This window comes from Corapipo altera, unplaced genomic scaffold (genome assembly GCF_003945725.1).
Source record: "Corapipo altera isolate COAL_440 unplaced genomic scaffold, ASM394572v1 343, whole genome shotgun sequence".
In the NCBI taxonomy this organism is placed as follows: Eukaryota; Metazoa; Chordata; class Aves; order Passeriformes; family Pipridae; genus Corapipo; species Corapipo altera.
In genome coordinates, this window is record NW_020884913.1 from 531,012 (window position 1) to 554,350 (window position 23,339).

The following is a 23,339-nucleotide window of genomic DNA, read 5'->3' on the forward strand; positions in this document are numbered from 1 at the left end:
TTTTTTTTTTTTTTTCACTCAGACGCAGCTATTTTTTAATTTTCTTTTGAAAAATGTTGCCAGTACCCAGAAGTGTCAAATTCTAACACGCAGGGGGAATAATGTTGTTTTTTAGCTGGTAATAGTCTGTGTTTTTGTGGCTGACTATTGGGAAATTTTTAACATTTTTCTTCATCATGTATTTGCAGGAGATGAGATGACTTTTTAATGTTCCAGGGCAGAAAACCCATAAAGAAAGTGCATCTTCTTCTCAATAATTCTGAGGACATCTTTTACTTAGAAAGCAAAAGCAGTTACATAATTGTGACATTTTGTGTATATTTCTCTAGGATTATGGAATGGTTTGGTTTGGGAGGGGCCTTAAAGCTCATCTTTTCCACCCCCTGCCCTGGGCAGGGACACCTTCCACTAGCCCAGGTTGCTCCAAGCTCCATCCAACCTGGCCTTGGACATTTCCAGGGATTGGAAAAACCACCTTCATTTAATAACCAAAAACCTGAAAATACATATTTTTGCAGGGAATTCAACTCCTTTCACACTTTGCTCAGGACTTTCATGGTGTCTTATCTATGCCTGGGACTTAATGATGTGTGAGGGGGAAGAGCATCCCCGTGGCAGCCTGCCCCTGCCCCTGTTCCATCCACTGCACCTGCTATTCCTGGGATTTTCAGAGCATTTGCAGTGTTGGGTCTTTTAGGAAGAGCCTTGGCTTTGTTGGAGCTTGGGGAGGTTTCAACATGGCTCAGCTGAACTTTCCCATATTGGTCCCTGCACCTTCCTACAGAGCTGGAAAACAACCTGGGAATTGGGAATAGCTCAGGGCAGAGCCTTGAGGCAGCTTCTCTTTGGGGAAGGTGCTGTGGGAGGTGTGCCTCACCTCTGGAATGGGGGCACATCCCAAAGACGGGGCTGGACACCGGGAGCGTCGTGTGGGCACCAGAACAGTGACCTGGCTGCTCCTCTCGGGGCATCTGGAGCCCTGCTGTGCCACATGGGAATGCTGTCCTGGAACACTGTCCAGGAATGCCATCCAGCCATGGCACCCAGCAATTCCAGCTGGAGCTGTGGCCCAAGGGAAGGAGCCCATCAGCTCCTGGAGCTTCTGCTGCTCCGAGTGTGGAGCTGTGGGGGCAGCGCGAGCTCCGCTCTCTGCTTTGGCAGCTTCACTCCCAGACCACACGGGTCTGACTCTGTGCAACCAGGAATTCCCACTGAATTCCTAGAGCTCCCGGGCTCCTGTGCCAGCGCTTTCCACCCACACTGCAGTGTCTCACCCTGAGCTGAGGTTTTGGGGCTGATTCTGCTTGTTCTTCACCCAGGAGAGCTCAGTAAGTGCCCCGAGGTTTGTGCTGGGAGAGGACAATGAACCCGGGCAGTGATGGGAGCCAGAGGCAGCCCCGGGAGCCAGGGATGCTCTTCCCAAGGGCTGCTGCTGCTCCTGCCTGGATCAGCAAGACCTGGATGCTGATGGCACTGCCCTTGTTCCCAGGGCTCATCTCCCTGAGCATCCCCAGCCTGGGAGGTGTCAAATCACAGCCAGGGGGACCAGAGAGGCTGAAGGAGCTGCAGGTCCTGAACTTCCAACAGGATTTCATCCCTTGCTTTCAGATCCCTGGATAATCCTATCCAAACTGAGAGCACCACATGAGCCCTGGGACATCAGCACTTCCATTGCCCCCTCCAGCTCCTTCCCAGGCTGCTGCACCCTTGTCCTGCTGCTCTGTGACATCTCCCAACCTTTGCTCACTAAAGACACAAGTCCAGGCCTATTCCCTGATCCCACCATGCCAATGAAACCAACCTCTCTGGGCACTTTCCTTCTGGGAGTAAACTGTCATTTTTCACCACATAAAATTTTATAAGTTTCAAGCGAATGGAAAATGGATTTTATTATTTTATTTTACTTTTTTAATATTTTCTTTCTTTTTTTTTTCCTTTTTTTTTTTTTTTTTTTCCCCTGAATGTTTTATGGCTGCAAAAACAGAATTTGTGGTTTGAACTGTTAAGGTTTGATGCAGAGGGCTATGGAACCTTTTATGTAACCCGCTGGCCTGAATAATTATCAAAATATTTTGCTTTCCACTCTTTCTAAGCCTCTGCATCAGAAAAAAAAAAAAAAAATCGTGTGTGCAACCTTTTGACCACAAAATAATAACACTAAGAAAGCCCCCCTTCAGAAGCTGGGGATGCTGCTGCTCCATCCCTGCACGGGGAGAGGGGACCAGGGGGAGCCAGCTGGGGTTGTGGGAAGGGACCTCACCTGGAGAAGGACTTCCAGCAAAGCAGCTGATTCCAGAGGGTGAGGGAACAGCTCGGGATGAGTTTGGCTGGAGAGACGATGCTGCTGCTGTCGGGGACAATCCCACACAATCCACCTCTCTGGAACCTCAGGGCTGCTCCATCTCCTCTGCCCTGTTATAAATTATATTATTAATTCAATTTACATTTCATTAAATGTGTATTGCACTATTGATTTTGTGACTGTCACTGCCATCAGCCCCACAGGATGTTTCAGATCCACCACTCAGGGTGTGCTCAAAGCCAACACCTGCAGGGACAGGTGGGGTTTGTGCTCCCCCCCTCTGTCAGCCATGGGGACAGATCCCCAAATCCCCAGATCCAAGGGATAATTTTTGCAATGGAATTAACCCCAGCTCCATGGGGAGGACGTGGTCCAACAGGACACGATGCCCCTCCTGCCCTGCTCCTTGTTCCAAGCTCCCAGATCCACAGGGAACTGGGAACATTTCTCCAGTGGCCAAAGCACAAAGTGTGAACAAGTCCCCCATCCCAGTGTTTGGCTGGGAGTTCATTCCCAGAATTATTATTAAAGTCCCTAAAGAAAAGGCATTGTGCTTCCACTGCTCCCTGCAGCTCTGCCTTTGCCTGGTTTAGATTTCCTTCTGCTTCCATATGTTTAAATATAGAATTTTAATGTTTAAACATAGAATTGTAAAGGATTTTAGAGTGCAAGCACATGCTATGTATTCTTGCCTGGCAAGTGGGGAATTACTGTTTCCAATCTGAGCCATTAGTTAAATTTAAATGAAATCTTAGGGGTTTGATCACTATAATGCTTTTATTACATTTTTCCTGTATTTTTTTCCTTCCAGTTTCTTCAGACCTGCCAGCTTTTAGGCAACAAATATTGAGCTAAAACCCCAAAGAAATATTGAAAATTCATTTTTTAAAGTAAAACCAGAAAACAAGGATAAAGACCTTATTCCTGATCAGCTTACAGAGATAGGGAATTCACTTTTCCTGAAAACTAAAGATGCCAAAGGAAGTTTTAAAAACTCTGCCTGGGTTTAATTTCTCCTGATGCAGCTTCAACCAGAAAAAATAAAGGCTGCTCTGACTATCCTGGAAGGGATCTCCCAAGGGAGGTCTGTGTTGGCAGCAGGACCATTCCCCACCTCAGCACAGCTCGTGGGTTGCAACCTCCTACCAGCAACGTCCAGGGCATTTTGGACAAGAAAAAACCAGGAATGGTTTAGTTATCATTGGTTTTCCTTTGGGACAAGGGAAATGGGCTGGGGGACCTCCCAGGGTCACCCCCCATCCTACAGGTCAGGATTTTTGTGCTCCCTGCATCCTCTCAGCCTGGTCACTGCCCCAAGGGCAGGGAAACATCTTCTCCTTTGGCTTGTGAGAGACAGAGACACACCCACAGAAGGTCTCTGAGTCTGGAATGAGACATCCCTGCTTCCAGCCTGGATTTACCTGCTCCATCTGTGCAGAATTACCTCCCACCTGTGCAGAATTCCCTGGAGTTTATTTGGAGGTGGGAAGTACCCCCAGGGAAAGCAGCTCCTCAGTTCCTGTGGAGCAGGGAGGGGTGGGCTGAGGACAACCAGGAGCACAGAGCTCATGGAAACCTTTCCCACCTGTTGAGCAGGTGTTTGCTCCACACCCAGGGATTTCTCCTGTGGCATTCCTGGCTCTCCCTTTCCTCCTGGTCCCACAGACTCTGCCATGAGACACCTCCCAGAGCAACCTTCCCCAGCCCCTCAGACTACCCTCCCTTTCCATGTACTGGGGGGATTTGTGGGGGGCTGCCCTCAGTGTGTCCCACCTGGAGCAGGATGGGAAGAGAACAACTTTTCCCCTGTGTAAATCAGTGCAATTTGGTCAAATCCTTGGGAATGCAGCAGCTGGGATAGGGAGACACCTCAAGCCTGGACTCCAATCTCGTAGCCAGGGTCGGACCTTGGTCCTCCTTCCCAGCACTAATTAGGCAGGGAAGGAAAGGTGGTGGTGGGGGGAGAGAACTGGGAATTTGTCACTGATCTAATTCTTGTGAGGACCCAGAGCAGGACAAGGATGGACAGAAATCCCAATTAGACAACTAATTTAGCTCCTTGCATGGATTTTAGCCTTTGGCCCCGGAGCCAGAAGCAGCAGTTATTGCTCCTGGGTTTGCCATGCTTGGCTGATTATTGCTTAATTGAGGCTTTTCACTGAAAGGCCTGGAAACCTGCAGGAATGTGCCTTATGCCCTGGAGTCATCCCTGCTCCCTCCTGCTTCACCCAGCACTTCAAACAAGCTGAAAAACAGCTGGGGGAAAGTCCTCAGGCCACAGCCAGGCAGAGGAAGAAGGATCCCAGGGAGAGGGACTTCAAAAGGCTGGAGTCAGTGGGATGCTCCCTCTCCTTCCTCCCTGTACCCCAAACCATGGGCTGGGCACAGCCAGGAAGCCTGAACCAATTACCCAGGGTTGATTAATAACACTAATGAAGCCCCTGATCCCCCCAGCACAGATCCATCCATGCTGGAGCCACGATGCCTGACAGGGTCCAGGGGGGTCCCAAACCCCTCTGTCCCCAAAGCACAGCCAAGGCAGTGATGCTGGGAGTGCAGGAAGGGGCTGGGAGGGTGATATTCCCAAAGTCCCCATTTAAGTCCTGGAGGGACCAGCTCCCACATCCACACACCATTCCCAAAACAGAGCTTCCAAATCACCCTGTGAGACTTGTCTTGCTCCTCCTTCTCCTTTCTCTGCAGGTCAATAAAACAGTTGATATCCTGAAGTGTTTGGTGAGGTTTTGCTGAATCCTATGGAAAAAAACCCCAAACATCTCCTCTCCTTTCTGCAGGAAATCTTACAGGAATGGCTGGTTACAATTTCCTGCAGTTCTGGTACAAACCCCTGTGCCTTCCCTTCCTTTGCCTCCTAAATCATCAAATGCTAAAAATGTTTCTTGCTGTGGTGGCAGAAGCACATTACACCTTGGGCATTGTCCAAAATGTCCAAAAAAATATCATTTTCCTCCTTTTCAGCCCTAACTGGGAGGTTTGTAGGTGCACAAAAAACATTCCATAGTTCCTGAGGTTTCCTAGAGCGTTGAACCCCTGGAAGGTTCATTTTCTGGAATTATGTCATGACTCCCTCCAAAATGGGGAGTGGGGAAGGAAAGGGACAGGGATCTTCTCCCACATGAGCTCAGCCATGGCCATGTGGAGCTTTGCCTTGAGAGGATCCAGCAAATATTTGTATTTGTCCACCAGACACGATGAAAACTTTCACTTCCAGCCCTAAATGTGCTCAGCTCTGTCCCCAGCACCCCCAAACGAGGCTCCCTCAAACATCCCTGTGCATGTGGCACATTCCTCCACACATGACCAGTGATTTCCAAGGGTGGTTTGCCCTATTTTTGGTTTTGAGCTCAAAAATGACCAGTTGCCTTTACTGGGAACATCAACCCTGGGCCACGTTACACATTTTTAGAGGCAAGTTCAAAAATACCTACTTGGAGGAGAAAACAACTGCAGGTGATGTTTTTCACAGCAGAGAAATGAACCCTTCAAGCTCACACACCTCGTGCACCCCGGGCTGGTGGAAGGTGTCCCTGCCCCTGGCAGGAGGTGGAACTGGATGAGCTTTAGGGTCCCTTCCAACCCAAACCATTCCAGGATTCCATGGTCCTCGGCAGTCTGCACCTCTGTGAGCCTTGGACCTGGAATTCAGATTTTAGGGCCATTATGAATAATCATGAAGACCAGAAATAAGTCTTATTTTCGCGGGGGAAGCCAAAAATTTTTCCACTCTTGCTTACCTTCGGAGCGGGGACTTCCAATGATAACATCCCATGCTGGGAAGCTCAGGATCAATAACAAGTGCTGGGAATGAGGGTGCTCCTCCCTCTTCTTCAGCAGGAACACGAATCCCTGTGTGCCCAACAGCTTTTAGCAGGTTCCTTGGAACAAAATAGTCTTACAAAAAAAAAAAAAAAAGAACAAGGTTCCACAGGCTCCTGGTGTAACTTTTTTTAGCCTGATTGGTGTTTTTTTCACCAGTGTGACTGGATTTCATCCCTCCACAGCACTGCCCACTTAGGAGTGGGTTGCAAAAATACCTGCTTTTGCCAAGATATCCTAAACACCATTTTTATAGGTAGAATATGCAATCCAGACCCTCAGCTGGTGGAATTTGGCCCTGCTCCACCAGCACGGGGACACCCATTTACACCCAGGCAGGAGCCAGTCCCTGGATTTGCTCAGCCTGGTGGGTCATCCCAGCATTAGTCCATCGTTGTGTTTGGGCTTCTTTCAACCCCACTGCAGGAGCAGAGATGATTTGGAGCACTGACAGGAGCTAATTTGTCTCCCCACAGGACCTTATCACCACTCCAGGGACTCTGAGGGGACTTTCAATCCCAGTTTGCAAAGGGACAACCCCAAAATGCTGGAATTAGAAAACCCCACCTTGCTCTCCTGCATCTTTCCTGACTTGCTGCAACTCCCTCCTCTGAGAAAAGGGTGAAGATGAGTTAAAAAAAAAAGAAAGAAACTTTCGTTTTTATGAAGAGATTTTACAGTATTTCAGGAAATAATGATCTCAGCACAAGCCAGACCTCACTGAATTGATGGACAGGCTCAGCAACAGGCAGGGAGGTGCCAGAGTCAGGATCCTTAGAGAGAATAAGGCCTTCAATTACTGCAGTGATATAATTAATTAATTTATGGCTGCAGCCAGACAGCAGTGACAGCAATACTGCCTGACTTCACTGCAATCTCCAGTGCTGACTAATGCTCATATCAACACCTCCAGCAACCCACCAGCCACCAGCCCCTTCCCTGGCTGAGACTGAGCTTGATTTCTCCAGAGAGAACCTTTCCAGATCATTTGAACTAATTGAGGTAATGGAGAAATTGTTCTCATGCCAAAACACTTTCTTTTTTTTTTTTTTTTTTTCCCCCCCCCCTCTTCTTTTGGTAAGATGATAATATTTAGAAAGCTTCTGGCTACTGCTTAAAGGAGCAGGGCAGTGTCTTTAGGAGCAGCTCAGGGGCTTTGGTGCAGCACCTCATCCTCCTTAGGGTGGCAGGAGCCAAACTGCTCCCCAGGATGTGCTGGAACAGCTGGAAGCAGCTCTTCAGCAGGAGCAGGTTGGGCACTAATTGCAGTGATTATCAGCACAGCACAGCAGTGTGGTTCCACCAGGGCTGGCACAGGAGGGCTTTGTGCTGCCCTTCACCTCTCACCTGGGCTTTACCCCCTCCCTGGTGCTCACCAGCTCCAAGGGATGCTCTTCAGGTGAATCTTTAGACACCCTGATACCCTTTAATTCTCACCTTTCATCAGTGCCTCAGTTTTCCAGGCTGAGTCTCCTTTAGGCTCAGCTGCTCCTGGTTGGGAAGGTTGGGAAGCAGGGAAGTTGTGAAGGTTCCCTGCCCGTGGCAGGGGGTTGGAACAAGATGATCTTTAAGGTCCCTTCCAACCCAACCCATCCTGTGATGGGCTGGGTTCCCCCAGCCCCTGTTCTCCTGTAACCTGCTGCTCACCAGGTACCTGCTTAGAGACAGCACTGACTGTCATGGACAACTTCAGGAAAGAGGGGGGAAAAAAAATAACCCAAATCTCCTTGGAAAGGCCCCAGTTGTGCTGTTTTGCTGTGTTTTGTCACCACACAGGGCTGTCCCCACAGACATTAATCATAGCAGAGTGTGCAGAGGCCCCTAGTGTCCAGAAGCTACAAGGACCAGGCCAGCACAGGCATGGACACTCCTGTCCTGGAACCACCCCAGACAGGCAGCACTGTCAGCAAGAGGCTGATTGAAACTTGTTGCTTTGCTACCATACACGGCTTATCCAGGGGGAAAAAATCATGGAGAGGTGCTTTTGAGTGCTTGTACCCCAAATAAATCATTCAACAAACAGAACTCTGGAACTCCAGTTCCACATTGATGCCAGCACGAGCCAGCAGTGCCCCATCCCTGCACGGGTCATCTGTGCAGCTTCCCAGGACCAAAAGTGCTTGGAACAGCGTGTGCAGGGACAATATGTGCAAACCCCCACTAAAACAGCATCTTTTTTGGTATTTTTTACATGCAAGGTGAGAGAAATCCTTGCTTTGGTCATATAGAAGTCACCAGACACTCAGATTTCCCCAGAGCAAAAAACAACTGGATGTCCATTGCTGGAGAAGGCAGCACTGAGGCAGAACAATCTCTGAGCAAATGCTTCCAGCTGGGGAACGGGGAGAAATTGGAAAGGGAGAGGTTTTGGTTCCCCATGCAAATAACTTGGCTGTCAAAAGCATCTGTTACAGGAGAACAGGCAGTGGAGGTGCCCTCTCCTCCCACCTGCCCATCCCAAAAACTGGGCTCCCCTTCTCCCTTGATCCCACGTGGAAATGCAAATAATCAGAGGCCCCTTTCTAAAGAGCAGAATAGGCTCCTGCTTTGCCAGCAAGTCAGAATAACGTGGATTTAAAGGAGCAGACGGGGGAGGGGGCTCCAACATTTATTGTTTTCCAGAACTGCTTCAATTAGCAAACATCCCACAAAGGGGGGAAGAGAGGGAGAGAAAGGAAATTTCATGCGCTGACACGGCCCCAGTCAGCGGCAAACGCTCCCAGGTCCCGCCTGGAAAAGTTTCCCTCTCCCCTGCTCACCCCTGGCATTACATCAGCCGAGGGCATCCTGGGCAACATTGTCATGCAAATAACGAGCCCAGGAGCCTGGATTCTCCTGGGCCCGGAGAGACATTCCCACCAGGTCCCGGCGCTGGGGCTCATTCAGAGCGGGCTGAATCGTCCCCGCCGAATAAAAGCCGCAGGCTTAATTAACTCCTGCTCCGTTCCCAGTCCCAGCCCGATTGTCGTGCTGGTTGCTACAGAGGCTGTGCCAGGATGCCCGATCCCGGCGCTGGACCCCGGCACAGCCCGGGCTCTCCCCGGGCTTTATTTATGGCTATTGTGCTGCCGCGGGTGTTGCTTTTCCGTGCCAGTGCCTTGGAATGCTCGAATCAGTCATGGAAAGATTCGGGGCCCTCGTGCCAGCTTTATTCCCCCTTCCTTGTTTTCCCCATTAGGTGCCTGTCTTTTCCGGTTCGGATCCCTTCAGGGGCTTTCATGACTCGGGACAAAACGGAGCCGCCTTTGACATCCAGCAGCATCTTTAGAGGGTTTTACTCGCTGCCCACACTACTGGTTTTGGAAAAAAACCTCCATGTTTTAGGATGGAAAAGCAGAGAGGCCTCCCCTGACCCTCTCCTGGAAGGGAAAAGCAAGTAGGAACATGGCAGGGGATGCAGACAGGGACGGAACGGCACAGACAGGGCAGCCTGAGGTCTGGGAGAGAGGGACAGAGAGCCAGCCAGCCCCAGGAAGGTGGGCATGGGGACACCAGCCTGGGCTGAGCCCCTCTGGGCAAAGAGCCTTCCAGCAGCTCCAATCCTGCAGGGTCCTCCTGGGGAGCAGCCCTGGAGCAGGGATTTGAGGCTGGTGTGCACCTCCCTTTTGGAAGGGAGGGCATGGAAGAGGAACAACTGCTGGGATTTGGTGTTTTTTCCACTGGCCAGGCAGGTGAGGGGTTAGTTCTGGAGAACAAGGTAAGGAGGGAGTGGGAAAGCTGATTCCAGCTGAGCAAAATCCAAGGAAGCACAAAGGGACACACTTCTGACACCCACAGCTGCACCTCCTTGGGGTGTCCTGTGCAGGGCCAGGGGTTTGACCTGGTGGTCCCTGTGTGTCCCTTCCAACTCAGGAGATTCTGTGAACCACTCCTGCCCCCTGACTGTGACCCCCAGCAGCCCCCACTCCTTCCCTGTGCCAAACTCCATCCTGGGAGCAGGGGAAGGCCCTGAGCCACAGCCTGGCCCTGCTGGGAATGTCCCCAGCTGACATCAGGTACCAGGACTGAGCTGCTGCAGAGAGGACTTTTCCCACTCACTGAGCCCAGCAGTCCTGGCAAAGGGGATCTGAGCACCCTGGGCTGGTGGAAGGTGTCCCTGCCCACGGCAGGGAGGTGGAATGAGATGAGTTCTATGTCCCTTCCCAAACCACTCTGGGATTATAGAATTCTGTGCTCTGTCTCAGGGCTTGTGCCTGCCTGCAGCCCCACACGTGCTCATACCCCCGGCTCAGAGGCTGCAGGAAAGGCAGGAGAACCCCAGGGATATTGGCTCCGTGGGAGGACAGGGAGTTCACAGCAGGGTGAGTGTCCTGGGAGTGGAAGTTGTCACATCCTGGGGGGATGAGGCTCTCACATCTGCACAGCTGGGGCCCTGCCCCTCCTGTTAATCGGCAATTAATGCTGAGAGGGCACTTAGCAGTGCTGGATATCAGTTTATCTCCCCTGGCAGATCAAGGAGGAGACCACTTTACCCAAGGAGCTGGTTTATCTCTTGGGGAGAAGGGGAATATTTCTTCCTCTGTCCCTTAGCCCCGTGATTTATTCCGACCTGACATTTGCATTTACACCAGTAAACCAGGTTCTGACAAGAACCTCATTAAAGGGTGCAATAAATCAGCTCCTCTGACAAGGATCTTTTTACTGCCTTTGGAAGTGATAGATGTAAACCTGTTCTGGGGCTCACACACATGTACACACACACACACACACTTAAAAAAAACCTTGGCTCAACATCCTGAGAAGCTTTCCAGGGATGAAACACTAGTCATGCTCAACAGCAGGGGAAAAAATGCAAGTTAAGAGCTCTAGACAAGGGAGAAGAGAGGCACTCAACATGAAAAGAGATGGATCACCTGTCAGAGGGATCCAGGGATCCCTTCCAGACCACAGAAGCTCCGGAGGCATCGGGATATCGCACCCACTGGGCTCAAATTGCGCGAAAGTTGGGACAGGGCAAGAGCCAGCTGGGGCAGGGATGGGGAGAGCTGTGGGGAGAGCCAGAATGAAACCTTGTGGAGATTACGTTTAGAAAGCACACAGATGTTAAAATGGGAAAGAAAAGCCGGTTAAAGCTGGTCAAAGCACAAAACTGGAAGAAAACAAACCTTTTAGAAGCGGCAGCTTCAGCCCCCACGGGAGAGCAACTCCATTTTCAAAGCCTTGCAGAGGAGAATTCAAAGACCAAGTGGGAAAGAGCCCATTAAGGGGAAATTATTCTGATGGGTAAAAGAAGAGAAACACCCCAAAATACTCCCCACTTCCCAACTGTGGCCTGATATCACAGACTTCTAGTTTAAGCAGATGCAGGGTGGGTGTTTGAAGTTCCCTCAGGAGCACAACAAGCCAACATTTCTCTCCTGAAACCCCTGTAAGCCCACAGCTGTCACACGTGGCTTTATTGTCACACATGGGAGGGGCTGGAAATGGTCACTGCTGGTGGGTGACACCTGTGGTGGGACAGGTCAGTGATGGAAAGTGTGCTCTGCAAAGCCACAGTGCTCCTTCAGAGAGCTCCTGCCATGATGAACTACTGGGAAGATGGAGTGGAATGACGTGCTTCTATCCACACCAGTTATTTTTAAGCTTTCATAATTCTTCTCTTGGACCATTGGATGGATTTAAACCCAACAGCACAGTCAGAAACTATTGCAGTAATCCTGAGGTATCAAGTCTGGGCCTTGATTTATCCTTTGACATTGTCCTGGACATAAAAGGGGCAGCTTTGACTGTTTTGAGATGCCAAAAACACAGGCAATTTCTAGATTTTTTTTTTTTAGAAAACCCCTTTCTCCAGTGTCTTTAAGCTCCACCTGCCTGGGCCAGCCTGGGCAGTCAGGGATGTTTTTGGTTATCACTCCCTGCCTCTTTAAGGATTTTCTATGAAAAGGTTTATTTTTCTTTGGATGGCTAAAGCTGCGTAATTTCCCTGATGTGGGTGAAGCTCTTCTAATATAAAACCACTTGTATTCACAGGGATTATTCCTGTAAAGAACAGGGAATGAGCTTAGGTGGTATAAGGCACCCTTGTGCTGCCCACACTGCAGGATACGCTGCTGGAACCGTGGGTAAAATGTCACAGCCCCAGCCAACATAATTACAGCAGCACAAAAGAGACTGTGTGCAGGCCTGGGCTGCATGTGCCACCTCCTAATACCTTCATTTCCCACTTCTGGCCACTGTTGTACCCGATTTGAAACACTTTGTTCACTCAGGTCCTTGTCAGATCCCAAACAGAGCAGAAAAAAGTGGCCAGCTCACCTGGATCAAGAGCTATTTCTGACATGACAAGGCAGAGCCAGGGCAGTCCTAGCATTGAAGGAAAGAATCTCAGCAAGAATTTCTTCATGGGAAGGGATGTCAGAGATTGGAATGGGCTTCCAGGGAGGTGGGGGAGTCCCCAGCCCTGGAGGTGCCCAAGGAAGGACTGGGCATGGCACTCAGTGCTCTGGGCTGGGGACAGGGTGGGATCAGTCACAGGTTGGACTCCATGGCCTTGGAGGTCTTTTCCAACACCAGTGTTTCTGGGATTCTGTGAAAACATCTCCCTCTCATTTTACTGGTTGATGAATTCATGGTGTAGGACTCTGCTTGAGGGAGTAGAAAGAGAGAGGTGTCACAGGGCCAGAAAGTCAACTCATCTGAAAATTTACATCGTTTTTGTTGTTTCTGGGGGTAGTTTTTCCATGTGGTTTGTCAACCATCACATCAGCCATCAGTGAAAAAAGAGTTTTTCTCTGAATAAACATTCAAGAGCCACTGCAGTGACGAAAAGGCCACGAGAGGTGGAAGAGGAAGAAGCCATGCATGCCCTGCTCCTCCAGGGGTGGCACACTCGGGTGGGTTGGCACTGCTGGAGGGCTTTGTCTTTCTGGGAGAGGACGAAGGGCAGCTCAGCCCAAGCCCCTGCAAACTCCAGCATGAAGTGATTCCACCAAACCCCCCGTGCAGCATTTCTTGGGATGTCTCTCCCTGTGCCTCCGTTCAACCTCTTCAGACTGGAGACAGCAGTTTGAGGGAATTGCCTGGATTTTGGCCAAGCAGGCCGGAATACACTGAACTCATCTAATCACGGAAGTGGAGTCGCCTCAGGCCCCTGCAGAGCTGGGATGAAAGGCCAGGCCAAGCCAAGGGGTCATGGGGGAACATTAAACCAAATAAATCAAACCAGCTGGGAGATTCCTCTTGCTCTCAGCTGAAGGAAAGGGGGAGGAAAAAGAAAGGAGGAGCTCATTCCCTCGTGCTCTGGGAATGGGAATGGCAGCTGCTCGCCCATCCAAGGGCAGGGAGATCAACTGCTCCCATCAATCAGTCGGTCCTGGGGTGGGGAGGAGGCTGGAAAAAAAATATTGGGACCTGAGAGATGGAAAAAGAGGAGTTTTGGGGAATGGTGGTGTGTTGTACCCATAACCACAGTGAGAGGTGCAGGGTGGGGACTGCCCACCTGGTTTGCAGTGCTCACTGCATTCCCAAAAGCTGGGTCTGGTAACATGCTCCTGCTGCAGGATGCTCTTATTCCCACAGACACTTCCATACCATGATGAAGAAGGGCTTGAACACAACACTGAGTAAGAGCCCACCCAGTAAAGATCCACTCAGGACTGTGGGTTGGAATTGAGTTATCATTTAGTTGGATGGGATATGGAATATGAAATATATGTGAACACCAAAACAAATGAAACCCCAGAAAAACAAGCCCCTTTGGAAATGGTTCTGAAGGACCAGACCATGCTTTCTTTGGGAGGATCATGTACTGTTTCCATCATAAAAAATAACCCTGGAAGGCCTGGAGTGGAACTGAACCATGAGAGGGGGTAGAGCAGAAACAGCAGGAAATGTTGAGATAGTCCCTTTTCCCAGTCCCAGCCTGGCTTGTTATTTGTCTGGGAGCTGCTGAAATTGTTCTTTGAAGATGGGCCTTAGGAACAGCTTAAGTTCCATCTGAGCGAGGCAAAGCCACCCTGCTCTGGACTCCCTTCAGCAGCTCCATGTCCTTCCCGTGCTGAGGGCTCCAGGGCTGGATGCAGGACTCCAGCTGGGATCCCACCATGGAATGGTCCCCCTGACTTCCTTTGCTTCTGCCTCCTGCACCTCCCTCCACTTTCTCCTCCTGTGCATCTTTTAAGCTGAGAAAAACAAAGGGTAGCAAAGTGTTTGCCTTTCAGTGGGAGCATCACTGAGCCTGCACAGGGACAGGCAGCAGAGCCTCTCTTCAGCTTTACCTGTGACAGCAGGTGAACCCCCTGGGGCTGTGCTCACACTGCAAGGGAGCACCAATCCCTCTCCTTTAAATCCCTCCCCGGTTTTTGAGGGGCATTTTGGGGTTATTATCCCTCTGTGCATAGAAGAGAATCCCCACTACCCCCAGGGTCGCTGCATGGACTGCACAAAGCACCTCCAACAGGGTGAGAGGGAGGGAAAAATGAACTGGTGTGTCAGCACACACTGCAGAAATTCAGGTAGAGCCACTGGGAGAAAGTGAGGCTGGTCCATGTGGAGGTAGAGATGCAGAAAAGCAACCCAGACACAGAGTTTGGTGAGTTATTAAAGCGTCCCATTTGCAAATGGTTTCAGTTTCTGGGTTTAAGTACCTGGTCATTTGATCACACGCAGGAGCAGAGAAAAAATATGAACCCAGCGTTTGCTCTGCCTGCTGCTGGGAGGACCTGGAGCACAGAGTAATTAGAGTTGGGCTCCCCAAGCGTGGAATTAACAGCATGTTTGGGTTAAACTGAAGACAAATCATAGCCAGGACTTGTCCCAGCCTCCCTGTGCCCCCACAGCGTCACCAGCCCCTGCGCTGGAGAACGTTTTGGGCTCCACTTCTGTTTTTCTATCACTTCTTATTATTAGAAGTTTTTCTCATATCCCGATTGGTAGAAAATGTCACCCCTGATTGCCAAGAATAACCTAATATTGTTTAAAAACATTATTGCTGGGGCTGACCCAGGGCATGTCGTGCTGGGAGCGGAGTAGACTTGGAATCACAAACTCCTTTCAGCTCGTGGAAGCAACAAGGGCCGATGTGTTCCCTGTGCTTTCCGAGGGCAAGCTGGGGAAGGAGGGGACACCCTCTTCCCCTTGGCAATTCCTGCCAGGCAGCAGCACCCTGGCATGGCTGGGAATGCACGTGGTCACCTCTCCCAGGTGAGGAAAGGGGGAAGAAAGAGAAAGCACAAGGGCGAGGGAGGGATTCATTCCCGCTCCTGTTTCTCCTCACGTGTCACCCTCTGCTCGTGAGCACAGGGCTGGCAAACTCCCTTTCAAAGAAAATAAAAGCATCTCACAACGTTTTCCTAAAGCCTGAACCACATCTTTAGGGATCTGGAGAAGCACTGGATCGTATTAGAAAAGTTTTGCCACTATATTTCCCCCTCATCTCCAGTTGCTTCCTGCCTTTTGCAGGGCTCTGGACCAGCCTCCTGCTTTCTAAGAGAGGAAACATCAGAACTGTTCTTGCTGCTGAACTTCAACAAAGCTCACAGCAGCTCTTTCTGGTGGGTTCAGACACTGCTGGGTGCAAACTCCCTGAGTTCAGCCCCTTCCTAGTGGGTTTTCATTGTGCCCAAGGGTGACACAGCCCAGGCTGGAGGCACGGAAGGATTTGGGTGGTGGGGGCCTGACTGGAGGCACTGGGACTGCAGTGGTTTGCCCAAGCACCCAGTAAGTCAGTGGCAGAGCCAGAAGCCTTCAGAATGAACCTTGTGCTTGAACCAAAATAATTCCTGGTGCCAAGCCTAGAGGGCTGCAAGATGTTAAAGCCATTTGGAGGGGAAGGGGGGTACAATCACATCCATGCCCGGGCTGAAGTGAAGTTCCTGCCTCCAAAATCCTGTCTGACCCTCCAGAGGGGCTGACCTTCCTCCATGGGCAGCCAAGTGACCCCAGCACAGCCCTGCTCTCAGCTCCTCAGTTCACACAAGAGCAGCTCCCCCTCCCTCCCCTCGTCCCACTGTTATTGAAAATGTTACAAGTAAACAAACCATACGAGACAATTTATTTCACCATTTCCAGTAATCACTTTTTTCCCCCCCCTTCATATCTGTGGTCCAGCCCTAAGGAATCCAACGTGCACTTGGAAAGTTGGATGTTCTGTGACTCATCTGTGACTCTTTCAGGCAGATTAATGTGCTGTTACAGTGAGAAGATATAAATGATTAGGTGCTCGTTGATTTATTTGTTGCTGTTAATATTTGTTCACAATTCTGGCTCTTTTTTTTTTTTTATTTCAGTGCCTGTGAATTGTTCATAACCAACTCTGGCTTTGGTGCAATGGTCATTTTTTAATAGATCTTTGACTGAGAAACTGGAAGAAACATCTCACGCCATCTATGATTTGACCATTTGCTGCTTCCTAATCCTGGTGTGGGAGATCACCTGATTCCCAGGGCACTATTTCAGCTCCTGGTTTGATGGTTAATCTTTCTTGGAACTAATTTTTGTAATTATTGTTTTCATATTTGCAATGTGTTTATGGCCCTCACAAAAATAAAAAAACAAATAAAGGCAAAAATTCTTAGTGGAATGAGGAAATAACGGCCATGAGGGGGAGGAAAAGGAAAACAAGACACTGTGGTTACTCAGTGTGTTGTCACCTCACCTTAACTTTGCCACTTCACCCTTTGTCTGATTTAATTTGCCTTTTGGGCTCAGCCTTTTCCATTGATCACTTTGTGGTAACCCCTGCCCAGTGAATTCCCCACTCTGCTGCTCTGTGTCCCTTTTCCCAGTACAACTGGCAACCACCAGTGGGAATGGTGAGTCACGGGCTGGGTTTCAGCTGGATAATGGGCACGACAGAAATCCGACTCCTGAATCTGAATAATCCCATGCTTTGGGGTCTCAGAATATTTTAGTAATTTAAAAAGCCACCTGTAACAGGCAACTGTGGTGTTAGTCGGCATATTCATTGTTCTCCTCTCCATAGAATCATGGAATGGTTTGGGTTGGAAGGGACCTTAAAGTTCATCTAGTTCCACCCCTTGCCACGGGCAGGGACACCTTCCACTAGACTTGGTTGCTCCAAACCCCTCCAACCTGGCCTTGGACACTTCAGTCACTAAATTATATTTTAAGCAGCCCAAGTCATACCTGGTTTGCCACCTGAGTATAATATTTTTTTTTTAACTCTTCTTGGAGTCTTATTAAACATAAGTCAGGATATAAAGATTGTGGAGGCAGCATTTAAGAAAAGGTGGCTGACAAAACCAGCATGAGTTCCTACAAATAAATTACAGGATGGGAACGGCGACAGCAAATCGTTTGTCATCTGAGGTGATGGTGAGACAGGAAAGAGGGACAAAGAGAGTCAGGCCAAGGAATTGCAAAAGAGATGCTCACAGTAAGAGGAGTTTGGGGTGACAAGATGATTTCCCCCAGGGTGTGCACAGGAATTCCTCACTGCACAGATCCAGCAGGAGGGGATTCCACAGGGCATTCCCAGTGAGGAGCTCAAACAGCCCACGGATCTCTGCTGCTCTGCTGCCTGCAGTTCCATTAGCTGGCAGTGCAGAGATTTTGTTCAACTAATTTGGGATTCCTAAACAGGAATTCCCTGAGTTTGTTGTTTTCCTGGAGAAGCCTGAGATTCAGCACCACGGGAGCCACTCGTGGAGCTTCCCAACTTTGGGGAGTTGCTGCCAAAGCTGCCACTGGAGAAGACAATGTTTAAATGCCCAAAGGAGAGGACACAGCCACATCACTTTTCAAATTCCCCCTGCCAAGTGTTCCATGGCCAAATCATGCTATGGAAAGAGAGCCCCTTGCCAGCCCTGCAGGGAAACTTCTCTCCAGGTGGGTGGAGAGAGGATCGTGCAGCCACAGGAATGCTGCACTTCTGATAGTGACAGATTAAGTTCTCTGACTTTCCAGTTATTTGTGTATCACCTGTTGAGAGTTCCTTGCCCAAGTTCTCTCCCTCGATGCTGAACTTGCTGGTTCCAAAACCAAAGAGTCAACTCAAAACTAAATAATTCTGTGTCATAGGGTTGGGAGCAGCAGAAAGAGGGAGATCAGTGGGGAAAACTCCTGGGTGAGTCAATTATAGTTCAGTGAAGGGACAGATTGTGAAGCCAACTGGAAGAGGATGGAAAGCCCTGCACTGTGGGGATGGAAGGGAGCAGCAGAGAGCAGAGGCTGGGGGTGGGCACTGCTCTGTGTTCAGGCTCAGCTCTGAGCTGGAAGGTCTAATCCTGAGTTACTCCAGCAGCTCCAGTGGGTTCCAGCGTGGTGTGGCTGTGAACAGGCTCAGCCATAAATGCTTGGTGGGTTAAACAACAGCTGGGATTGAAGAGCAAAGTCCACAGGTTGCTTAGGTGCTGCTCTGATCGCTGATGGATAATGTCTTCCAGAAATTGTAGTCTCTGAAGACCAATTTTTAATGGGCTGGGTTGTAAATTTGGATTATTCCAGGTTATTTCTTGTGTTCAGTGGATCAGCCCCAGTAACAGGGCTAATATTCTATCATACTCTAATTCAGACTGCTGTGTGACAAATACTGGACCATACATATGCCTAATCTTTTCCAGTGCTTGGAAAAAGTTTGACTCTCCTTACGTTCAGCACAGTAACCTCAGTGCACATGGCTTGTTTTTCTCCAGTGATGGACTGAGTGAAGCTAAAACTCCCCAGCTCTGTGCTGCTTCCTTAGCAAAGGGTCTGAGGTTGAGGGTGTCCACCTTCAGGGACACAATCCTTGCTCAGGATAACGGGAGAGCAGAGATCTCTGTTTTCAGGCAGGTCTGAGCAGGGGAAGGAGGGGAGGGGTAGATCTCAGGAGGTGAAATAATGTTTTGTCTCTGCCTTTGCAAGGAGAATAATTCCCATGATTGACACACAGTTTGAATGATAACTGAGCTCACTGGGCAGGCTGCTGGAGCCACACAAATGGCACCAGCTGATGGGGAGCCCTCTTTGGGCCCCCTCAAACCTCCCTGAGCTGCCCTGACCTTGAGCAGCACCCTCGGGCAGATGTCTGAGCACCACTGGCCTTGCACCAAACCTGAAGAATAGAAACTGGGCAGTGTTCACAGGGAAACCTTCCTGAAGCCATGGCAGTGCCCTGGCAAGCCAAAAATGCAACCCAACACAATCCCCAAACAGGCTCCTTGAATCAAAAGGAAGCAGGGGCAGGGAACAGCGTGGGGGTACTTCCTTCAGTGCAGGTCCATAATGGGACATTCACAGAGATGCCACCGTCCCCCTCCCAGCTGAGGGATTGCATCTGATTTCTGGGAATGCTGAGTGGAGTTCTTTGAATAAATCCACTGGTGAATATTATTTTCTGTCCCAATGGGAACAAAGTACCTCGTCTAAGTCTCAGTTGTGGCAGGGAAGGGAAATCACCCAATGCTTTCCCGAGCTCTGCTTTTATTTTGTGTTTGAAAACTGAATTTTCAGCCCCCCCCGTGCAATTATCTTGCAGAGGTTTGGTGATTTCCAAGCTCTGCTTAATCACTTTGTGCTTTCAGGATTGCACAGCAAGTGTCAGAGATGGTTGTTTATCCTGGAGCTTCAAGATTCACACAAACCTGGAATTCAAATTACTTCCATTGCATCACCTCTAATCAGCACTGTCACTCTCAGAAATTCACCTCCATGCAGATAAGGAGGAGTAAAGACCTGGCTAAAAGTGTTTGCAAGCATTTCCCACTTCTCAAGCAACTAAATGGCATTAAACTCAACAGGACAAATGTGTAAAATTCAGGACAACCCCTGTGCTGAGGGAATTGCAGCCAGTATTTAAACAGGCCAAAATAGTCATCAGACAGATCCTTGAGAAGATAAAAGGAGAACTATCTCCTATCAGCACTTTAATCCATTGCTTCCAGAGTGCTACTGTGCACTCTTGACCTGGGAAAGGAATGAATCCTGAAGGGGAATAGCAATCATTGCAGTGAAATTGGAGTTCATGACTGGAAGGTGCTAATTTTGCTTAATCTCATTCAACCTACTTAGAAAGTAACAAAATATTAAAAATAACACTTTTATTTCATAAGGAAAGATTGGCAGCTCCAAAGCCAAGAGCCCCTGTGGCTCCATCACCAGCACAAGAGAAAGTGTGAGGATCAGATAAGGGGATTAATCCAATTTGAACTCCTGGGTGAGCTCTGGAAATGGCTGAACTTTCCTTGTGCACCTTGTGGGTGCCTAAAAACGTGGAAATCAATGGGAATCACGAAGAGAATGAGGGTGTGAGAGTTTGCAGACTCTTGTTCCTAGACAAGACACTCAAAGTAAAGATGAATCAGCTTGTGTGAGTGGGGAAAATCATCTCCTGTGCTGCTCTAATCTGTGCTGCTCTTGGCTTATTCCCTATCTCTTGCTCACTGGGATGGTTTGTGCTTTAGGGTAGAGAGTGAGTATTTCCACCACATAGGTCAGTGAAAGACGTGGAACAGAACTGAGCAAAGTCATCAGTAGCTGATGACTCCCCTCATTTGTTCTGCTGATGCTGAACCTTAGAAAAACAAGGTGGTTCCCTGGGCCATTCCTCACTAGAAGCCTGAGGTGTCCCCTGGCAGCCCCAGGGGGGGCTGGGAGGGAGCTGGAGCCTCAGTGGAAGCCTGTCCCTCCCATCCAGGTGCCAGGAGGGCCCCACACTCCTGCCCAGAGCAGCCCTGGCACCCCCAGCCCTGCAGGCCAAGGGCTCTTGGCTGCAGCATCCTCAGATGGGTCAGCGCCTGCAGCTCTCCCCGTTTGCCCTCAGCCTCCATCCAGCTGCTCCTGTCTTGCCACAGATAAGCACTTAATAGGAGGAGGAAATGAACAGCCATGGAGCTGTCCTGGAATGAGGGAGCAGGACAGTTGATGAACAAAGAGCTTTCTCAAGCACAGGCAGCCCAAGGGATCTGCCCGCCGGTATCTCCTCGGCTGGGATCTGATTACAGGGTGGCTGCCTGGCAGGGAGCCCTCCAGCTGCCCACAGAGCAGCTGGCACTGGGAAATGGCTTCAACCAGCCCTTGTTGTGAGGCCACAAACAAGATGTTTGTTACGTGGGACGCAAACCTCAAACCGAGCGGATCGAGCGGCAGCGACGACGCTCCTGCCACAGGCTGAGGCATTCCCGGGGCTCCCGGGGGGGAGCTGGGCATGGAAAGGCAAGGAGAGCACTGCTTTCCAGCTCAGCAGCAGTGCCATGCATGGTGAGGCAGTTTAACAGCACTCTGAAGGGTATTAAAACCACCCTGAACGTCCACCTATAACTGCTAATTCACTGCCTTTTCGGTGTCCTACAACTCAAAACACCGTGCAGACGTTTCATCCCCGCTCCTGAAAATCCCCCCTCCTCAAGGACATTTCATCCTCACCAGCCAGATCTGCTTTGTGCAGCTCTTAGTCAAATAATATCTTTGATTTATAGGCGCACAAAAATCGTATAAAAGAAGCCTACCTGGGGCAGTGCTTGAAAGGCTTTTTTACAACTGCAGCACAAAGCAACGACAACCAGTTTTACTGCAGAGGCAGATCTTAATAAAAACACCAAAACCTAGCTGTCAATACCCCTCAGTAATTTTTATTCCTGGTTTAACATCCATCCTGTGGCAAGACATCTTTATTTTCAAGTCGGTCTTTGTTAAGGAGGAGTTAGATCCAGAGGAAATGAAAAGCAAGCCCTTCCCTGCAAGTGCACCCCAGAGGAGACAAGAGGCCACTTTTGTTCAGTGGCTCTTCCAGCTCCATCCCAGCTCAGGGCAGGTCCCTGTGACACCTCAGCAGTGACCTGCACCCCCTGGGCAGGCTGAGGGGGGACACGAGGTGGGCAGGGTGGGTGGGTGGGTGGGTGTGAGGAGGCTGGAGAGCAGAGCAGGCAGCACACGGGGGGCTCTGACCCATCCAAGCCATTCCTCAGCCCACTGCAAGGCTGATTCATTGCATGCCATGAAGTGACCCACGGACACTCCTTGCTTGCCTTGGCCTGGCTGAGGAAACCACAGGCCTTACCCAACACGCCCACGGGAGAGGCAGAAAACCTCGGTAAATCCTTCTTCCCATGTCAACCCCCAGAGCTTCCCCCATTTGGACCTTTTTCAGGAGCCCCTGTGGCAGGGCAGGCTCCTCCAGAGCCACTGAACCGTGTCCTCTTGGAAAAAAAATGGTAGGAAAAATCTGCCTCAGGTCTGGAAACTTCACGGACAGGAGCACCAGAGATGGGGCCGTTCCTTGGGTGGTTGGCTGAGTATCAGCTGCTTAATTCCAGCTCTGTAGTTCCCTATTCCCTTGCTTCAAAGCCATCCAAAATCCAGGCTGTCAGAAGGGCTGGGGAGCTCAGAATTCAGATGGCAGCCTGGAGCACTCACACCCCAAACCCAGACCCACAACTAAAGGTTCTGAGGAGCTAAAGAATTTGAAGACCCAAACACACAAAGGTGAGAAACCTCTGTTCTGCAGCTGAAAGAGGGGTGACATGAGATTAGCAATGGGGCACTGCAAGGACATCCCAGAGAAGACAGTTATTGAGGACACAGAGTCCCACAATCTTCAAGTAGGAGGAACGTGGAAGACTTAGAGGAAAAGTGTCCCTGGCTTAACTTGACATTCCCAGCTCTGACTGTGCCAGTCATTAGGCAGCACTGAGGGTCACTAATAGATAAAAAGTAAATAAGAAAACACCTGGGACAACTTAACTAATTGTTTTCTCCTCAGAGTCCTCCTTTGATCCAAAGTGCATTAGTCTGGGATGTGTTCAGAACCATTTGTAAGGAGCAGAGACCTCCATCTGCCTTCCCTGGCTCTTGTTGGACCTCTCCCACGAGCTGCTGTGTTTGCTTGTTCCACTCTTTGATCCCAAAGTCCATGGCTGCCCAAAAATGCACTTCCATGTGGAGGAACAGCATTCCCTGTCCAAGTCAGCCCAGTGGGAAAACAAACAGGGAGGGAGCAAAACAAACCCAGAGCATCAAAAAACATCAATCACCAAAGGTGTCAACTGCAGGGGCGTTTGTGGCCACACCATCAAAGGCCAGCAATTGTTTGCCATCCCTCGAAGCTGGAAGGGTTGTTTGTTTTACTCCATAATTTAAGTGAATGTCGTTGTGAGACAGGGCTACTCTGACACAGATTTATCTCTTAAACATCTTGAGAATCCCACAACTTTGCTGCTAAATATTTACAGAAGATAAACCAGGCACAGACTGGGCAACCCCTGCCCCGAGGGAGGTGGGGTTGGTTGACATCCCTGTGTTGGAGCACAGGAAACCTGCA